A 7985-nucleotide genomic window follows, 5' to 3' on the forward strand; every position below is an offset into this window, starting at 1 on the left:
AAATTACAAGGTTTCAAATTACAAGGTTTCAAATTACAAATTTCCTCATTATTTAGGAAAAGTGCAAGGAGAATTTTGAACGAAACACTTCGTATTTCTTGATCTGGGTACTATAACTGGTAGTTATTAAAGCCTTGAAATGTGAACATGTGGCTAACATTTCAAAACTGAGGAACAATAAGACATTTTAAGGTCAAATCATTATATTAACATATTAGAAAAGTATATAATTATAAAATCAGCTGCAGACAGACATCAGAAGAAAGCATCAGTGATATACATTATCTATAACTGTTCATCACCAAGATAAAACTTTTAAATCTCAGATTAAATGTCTTCTTTTTTTTCTTTTAGAATTGTAACAAATGGCAATGTCACTTATTTGATACTAGACGTGGGCCCTATGCTATTGAATCGGGAGGGCAGTGTGTGTGTGTGTGTGTGTGGTGTATGTGTCCCACCGCTGCCTCCACACCCTTAGGCCGTAAACCACCATCTTTCCTGCCAGCTGTGACTGCATGAAGGTGGGTGGGCAGGCAGCGGAGGAATCTGGCGCATGTAGTCAGACGGTGGCGGGTCCTAGCTGCGTTCTGGCAGCAGGTCCTGGCGGCGATCCGGTCGCCGGTCCTGGCGGCGATTCGGTGGCGGGTCCTGGTGTGGGTCGGCAGTGGGTCGTGGCGGATGTCCAGCGGTGGCGCCGGGGTGCCATATTGGAATACCCGTTACTTGGGTTTTCCATTATGGCGGTCGTCATACTTCCGGTGCGGCACGGTGGATAGTGGGATTCGAGGACAGCCGAATGGAAGTGGATGACGGACAATTTTAGGTAAGTATATAAAAGACTGTGATATAATGTATCATTGATATATACTGTTGATCACCAAGTTAATATTCTTAAATATTAGATTAAATGTCTTCCTTTCTTTTTAGAATTGTAACAAATGGCAATGACACTTATTTGATATTAGATGTGGGCCCGATACTATCGCACAGCTCCGCAATGTCTACTTCAGAGATCTGCCTAGCATATATATCTTCAAAAGCAACGTTTTAGCTCACTTAGAATTAAAAGGTCGGAGAAATGCATATTGCAAATTACAAGGTGAGTGGATCTTATACACATTAACAGAATTCGCTGATTTTAGTCTATTGTGTAAAGGAATCTCATTTAAAAAGCATATGATAGAGCACAAAAACATATTTTCACACATTCCACAACTTAAAAATGAGCAACTTCGACAGTTTCATTCATTTTAGCTACTTTTCCAAAATAATCAGAAAACAGATAATTGCACACCTAAAAATAAAATTAAAAAACATAGGCCTCCTCCATATCCCCTCAAAGCCTCCTTTCCATCTCCAATATAAGTGTTCTTTCTACCATTTCTATAGAAGAAAAAATAATCTATTTCCTCATTATTTAGGAAAAGTTCAAGGAGAATTTTGTACGAAACACTTCGTATTTCTTGATCTGGGTACTATAACTGGTAGTTATTAAAGCCTTGAAATGTAAATATGTGGCTAACATTTCAAAACTGAGGAACAATAAGACATTTTAAGGTCAAATCATGATATTAACATATTAGAAAAGTATATAATTATAAAATCAGCTGCAGACAGACATTGGAAGAAAGCATCAGTGATATACATTATCTATAATTGTTCATCACCAAGTTAAAAATTTTAAATCTTAGATTACATGTCTTCTTTTTTTTAGAATTGTAACAAATGGCAATGTCACTTATTTGATACTAGATGTGGGCCCTATGTTATTGAATCGGGAGGGCAGTGTGTGTGTGTGTGTGTGTGTGTGTGTGTGAGTGTGGTGTATATGTCCCACCGCTGCCTGCACACCCAAAGGCTGCAAACCACCGTCTTTCCTGCCAGCTGTGACTGCATGGAGGTGGGTGGGCAGGCAGCGGCGGGATCTGGCGCGTGTAGTCAGGCGGTAGCGGGAGATAGCTGGGTTCCGGCAGCAGGTCCTGGCGTTGATCCGGTGGCGGGTCTTGGCGGCGATCAGGTGGCGGGTCCTGGTGTGGGTCCGGCGGTGGGTCTTGGCAGGTGTCCAGCGGCGGCGGAGTCAGGAGGGTCCGAAGTGGGTGTCCCACTGGTGGTACTGCGAAAGGGCTCGGTACCACCAGCGGGTGCCTTACTGGAATACCCATCACTTGGGTTTTCCATTATGGCGGTTGTCGTACTTCTAGTGCGGCACGGTGGATTGTGGGATTTGAGGACAGTCGAACGAAAATGGATGACGGACAATTTTAGGTAAGTATATAAAAGATTGTGATATAATATATCAATGATATATCCTGTTGATCACCAAGTTAAAATTCTTAAATCTTAGAAGAAATTGCTCCTTTTTTTCAGAATTGTAACAAATGGCAATGTCAATTATTTGATACTAAATGTGGGCTCTATGCTATTGAATCGGGAGGGCAGTGTGTGCGTGTGTGTCTGTGAGTGTGGTGTATGTGTCCCACTGCTGCCTCCACACCCTTCGGCCGCAAACCACCATCTTTCCTGCCAGCTGTGACTACATGAAGGTGGGTGGGCATGCAGCGGCGGAATCTGGCGCATGTAGTCAGGCGGTGGCGGGTCCTAGCAGGGTTCTGGCACCAGGTCCTGGCGGCGATACGGTGGCCGGTCCTGGCGGCGATTCGGTGGCGGGTCCTGGTGTGGGTCGGCGGTGGGTCGTGGCGGATGTCCAGCGGCGGCGGCGCTGGGGTCCCATATTGGAATACCCATTACTTGGGTTTTCCATTATGGCGGTCGTCATACTTCCGGTGCTGCATGGTGGATAGTGGGATTCGAGGACAGCCGAATGGAAGTGGATGACGGACAATTTTAGGTAAGTATATAAAAGACTGTGATATAATGTATCAGTGATATATACTGTTGATCACCAAGTTAAAATTCTTAAATCTTAGATTAAATGTCTTCCTTTCTTTTTAGAATTGTAACAAATGGCAATGTCACTTATTTGATATTAGATGTGGGCCCGATACTATCGCACAGCTCCGCAATGTCTACTTCAGAGATCTACCTAGCATATACAGTGGGGCAAAAAAGTATTTAGTCAGTCAGCAATAGTGCAAGTTCCACCACTTAAAAAGATGAGAGGCGTCTGTAATTTACATCATAGGTAGACCTCAACTATGGGAGACAAACTGAGAAAAAAAAATCCAGAAAATCACATTGTCTGTTTTTTTTTCATTTTATTTGCATATTATGGTGGAAAATAAGTATTTGGTCAGAAACAAGCAATCAAGATTTCTGGCTCTCACAGACCTGTAACTTCTTCTTTAAGAGTCTCCTCTTTCCTCCACTCATTACCTGTAGTAATGGCACCTGTTTAAACTTGTTATCAGTATAAAAAGACACCTGTGCACACCCTCAAACAGTCTGACTCCAAACTCCACTATGGTGAAAACCAAAGAGCTGTCAAAGGACACCAGAAACAAAATTGTAGCCCTGCGCCAGGCTGGGAAGACTGAATCTGCAATAGCCAACCAGCTTGGAGTGAAGAAATCAACTGTGGGAGCAATAATTAGAAAATGGAAGACATACAAGACCACTGATAATCTCCCTCGATCTGGTGCTCCACGCAAAATCCCACCCTGTGGGGTCAGAATGATCACAAGAACGGTGAGCAAAAATCCCAGAACCACGCGGGGGGACCTAGTGAATGAACTGCAGAGAGCTGGGACCAATGTAACAAGGCCTACCATAAGTAACACACTACGCCACCATGGACTCAGATCCTGCAGTGCCAGACGTGTCCCACTGCTTAAGCCTGTACATGTCCGGGCCCGTCTGAAGTTTGCTAGAGAGCATTTGGATGATCCAGAGGAGTTTTGGGAAAATGTCCTATGGTCTGATGAAACCAAACTGGAACTGTTTGGTAGAAACACAACTTGTCGTGTTTGGAGGAAAAAGAATACTGAGCTGCATCCATCAAACACCATACCTACTGTAAAGCATGGTGGTGGAAACATCATGCTTTGGGGCTGTTTCTCTGCAAAGGGGCCAGGACGACTGATCCGGGTACATGAAAGAATGAATGGGGCCATGTATCGTGAGATTTTGAGTGCAAACCTCCTTCCATCAGCAAGGGCATTGCAGATGAAATGTGGCTGGGTCTTTCAACATGACAATGATCCAAAGCACACCGCCAGGGCAATGAAGGAGTGGCTTCGTAAGAAGCATTTCAAGGTCCTGGAGTGGCCTAGCCAGTCTCCAGATCTCAACCCTATAGAAAACCTTTGGAGGGAGTTGAAAGTCCGTGTTGCCAAGCGAAAAGCCAAAAACATCACTGCTCTAGAGGAGATCTGCATGGAGGAATGGGCCAACATACCAACAACAGTGTGTGGCAACCTTGTGAAGACTTACAGAAAACGTTTGACCTCTGTCATTGCCAACAAAGGATATATCACAAAGTATTGAGATGAAATTTTGTTTCTGACCAAATACTTATTTTCCACCATAATATGCAAATAAAATGAAAAAAAAACAGACAATGTGATTTTCTGGATTTTTTTTTCTCAGTTTGTCTCCCATAGTTGAGGTCTACCTATGATGTAAATTACAGACGCCTCTCATCTTTTTAAGTGGTGGAACTTGCACTATTGCTGACTGACTAAATACTTTTTTGCCCCACTGTATATCTTCAAAAGCAACGTTTTAGCTCACTTAGAATTAAAAGGTCGGAGAAACGCATATTGCAAATTACAAGGTGAGTGGATCTTATACACATTAACAGAATTCGCTGATTTTAGTCTATCGTGTAAAGAAATCTCATTTAAAAAGCATATGATAGAGCACAAAAACATATTTTCACACATTCCACAACTTAAAAATGAGCAACTTCGACAGTTTCATTCATTTTAGCTACTTTTCCAAAATGATCAGAAAACAGATAATTGCACACCTAAAAATAAAATTAAAAAACATAGGCCTCCTCCATATCCCCTCAAAGCCTCCTTTCCATCTCCAATATAAGTGTTCTTTCTACCATTTCTATAGAAGAAAAAATAATCTATTTCCTCATTATTTAGGAAAAGTTCAAGGAGAATTTTGTACGAAACACTTCGTATTTCTTGATCTGGGTACTATAACTGGTAGTTATTAAAGCCTTGAAATGTAAATATGTGGCTAACATTTCAAAACTGAGGAACAATAAGACATTTTAAGGTCAAATCATGATATTAACATATTAGAAAAGTATATAATTATAAAATCAGCTGCAGACAGACATTGGAAGAAAGCATCAGTGATATACATTATCTATAATTGTTCATCACCAAGTTAAAAATTTTAAATCTTAGATTACATGTCTTCTTTTTTTTTAGAATTGTAACAAATGGCAACGTCACTTATTTGATACTAGATGTGGGCCCTATGTTATTGAATCGGGAGGGCAGTGTGTGTGTGTGTGTGAGTGTGGTGTATATGTCCCACCGCTGCCTGCACACCCACAGGCTGCAAACCACCATCTTTCCTGCCAGCTGTGACTGCATGGAGGTGGGTGGGCAGGCAGCGGCGGGATCTGGCGCGTGTAGTCAGGCGGTAGCGGGTCCTAGCTGGGTTCCGGCAGCAGGTCCTGGCGTTGATCCGGTGGCGGGTCTTGGCGGCGATCAGGTGGCGAATGCTGGTGTGGGTCCGGCGGTGGGTCTTGGCAGGTGTCCAGCGGCGGCGGAGTCAGGAGGGTCCGAAGTGGGTGTCCCACTGGTGGTACTGCGAAAAGGCTCGGTACCACCAGCGGGTGCCTTACTGGAATACCCATCACTTGGGTTTTCCATTATGGCGGTTGTCGTACTTCTAGTGCGGCACGGTGGATTGTGGGATTTGAGGACAGTCGAACGAAAATGGATGACGGACAATTTTAGGTAAGTATATAAAAGATTGTGATATAATATATCAATGATATATCCTGTTGATCACCAAGTTAAAATTCTTAAATCTTAAAAGAAATTGTTCCTTTTTTTTCAGAATTGTAACAAATGGCAATGTCAAATATTTGATACTAAATGTGGGCCCTATGCTATTGAATCGGGAGGGCAGTGTGTGCGTGTGTGTCTGTGAGTGTGGTGTATGTGTCCCACCGCTGCCTCCACACCCTTAGGCCGTAAACCACCATCTTTCCTGCCAGCAGTGACTGCATGAAGGTGGGTGGGCAGGCAGCGGAGGAATCTGGCGCATGTAGTCAGACGGTGGCGGGTCCTAGCTGCGTTCTGGCAGCAGGTCCTGGCGGCGATCCGGTTGCCGGTCCAGGCGGCGATTCGGTGGCGGGTCCTGGTGTGGGTCGGCAGTGGGTCGTGGCGGATGTCCAGCGGTGGCGCCGGGGTGCCATATTGGAATACCCATTACTTGGGTTTTCCATTATGGCGGTCGTCATACTTCCGGTGCGGCACGGTGGATAGTGGGATTCGAGGACAGCCGAATGGAAGTGGATGACGGACAATTTTAGGTAAGTATATAAAAGACTGTGATATAATGTATCATTGATATATACTGTTGATCACCAAGTTAATATTCTTAAATATTAGATTAAATGTCTTCCTTTCTTTTTAGAATTGTAACAAATGGCAATGACACTTATTTGATATTAGATGTGGGCCCGATACTATCGCACAGCTCCGCAATGTCTACTTCAGAGATCTGCCTAGCATATATATCTTCAAAAGCAACGTTTTAGCTCACTTAGAATTAAAAGGTCGGAGAAACGCATATTGCAAATTACAAGGTGAGTGGATCTTATACACATTAACAGAATTCGCTGATTTTAGTCTATTGTGTAAAGGAATCTCATTTAAAAAGCATATGATAGAGCACAAAAACATATTTTCACACATTCCACAACTTAAAAATGAGCAACTTCGACAGTTTCATTCATTTTAGCTACTTTTCCAAAATAATCAGAAAACAGATAATTGCACACCTAAAAATAAAATTAAAAAACATAGGCCTCCTCCATATCCCCTCAAAGCCTCCTTTCCATCTCCAATATAAGTGTTCTTTCTACCATTTCTATAGAAGAAAAAATAATCTATTTCCTCATTATTTAGGAAAAGTGCAAGGAGAATTTTGAACGAAACACTTCGTATTTCTTGATCTGGGTACTATAACTGGTAGTTATTAAAGCCTTGAAATGTGAATATGTGGCTAATATTTCAAAACTGAGGAACAATAAGACATTTTAAGGTCAAATCATGATATTAACATATTAGAAAAGCATATAATTATAAAATCAGCTGTAGACAGACATCGGAAGAAAGCATCAGTGATATACATTATCTATAATTGTTCATCACCAAGTTAAAAATTTTAAATCTTAGATTACATGTCTTCTTTTCTTTTTAGAATTGTAACAAATGGCAATGTCACTTATTTGATACTAGATGTGGGCTCTATGCTATTGAATCGGGAGGGCAGTTTGTGTGTGTGTGGTGTATGTGTCCCACCGCTGCGTGCACACCCACAAGTCGCAAACCACTGTCTTTCCTGCCAGCTGTGACTGTACGGAGGTGGGTGGGCAGGCAGCGGCGGGATCTGGAGCGTGTAGTCAGGCGGTGGCGGATCCTAGCTGGGTTCCGGCAGCAGGTCCTGGCGGCGATTCGGTGGCGGGTCCTGGAGGCGATCAGGTGGCGGGTCCTGGTGTGGGTCCGGCGTTGGGTGTCCAGCGGCGGCGGAGTCGGGAGGGTCCGAAGTGGGTGTCCCACAGGTGGTACTGCGAAAGGGCTCGGTACCACCGGCAGGTGCCATACTGGAATACCCATCACTTGGGTTTTCCATTATGGCGGTCGTCGTACTTCTGGTGCGGCACGGTGGATTGTGGGATTTGAGGACAGTCGAACGAAAATGGATAACGGACAATTTTAGGTAAGTATATAAAAGATTGTGATATAATATATCAATGTTATTGGCCTCAAGGACACCGTTCTCTCCTGGTTCTCCTCCTATCTCTCCGACCGCTCCTTTACTGT

The sequence above is a fragment of the Dendrobates tinctorius genome, unplaced genomic scaffold (genome assembly GCF_039654945.1).
Source record: "Dendrobates tinctorius isolate UK_male_01 unplaced genomic scaffold, ASM3965494v1 ptg000134l, whole genome shotgun sequence".
Classification (NCBI taxonomy): Eukaryota; Metazoa; Chordata; class Amphibia; order Anura; family Dendrobatidae; genus Dendrobates; species Dendrobates tinctorius.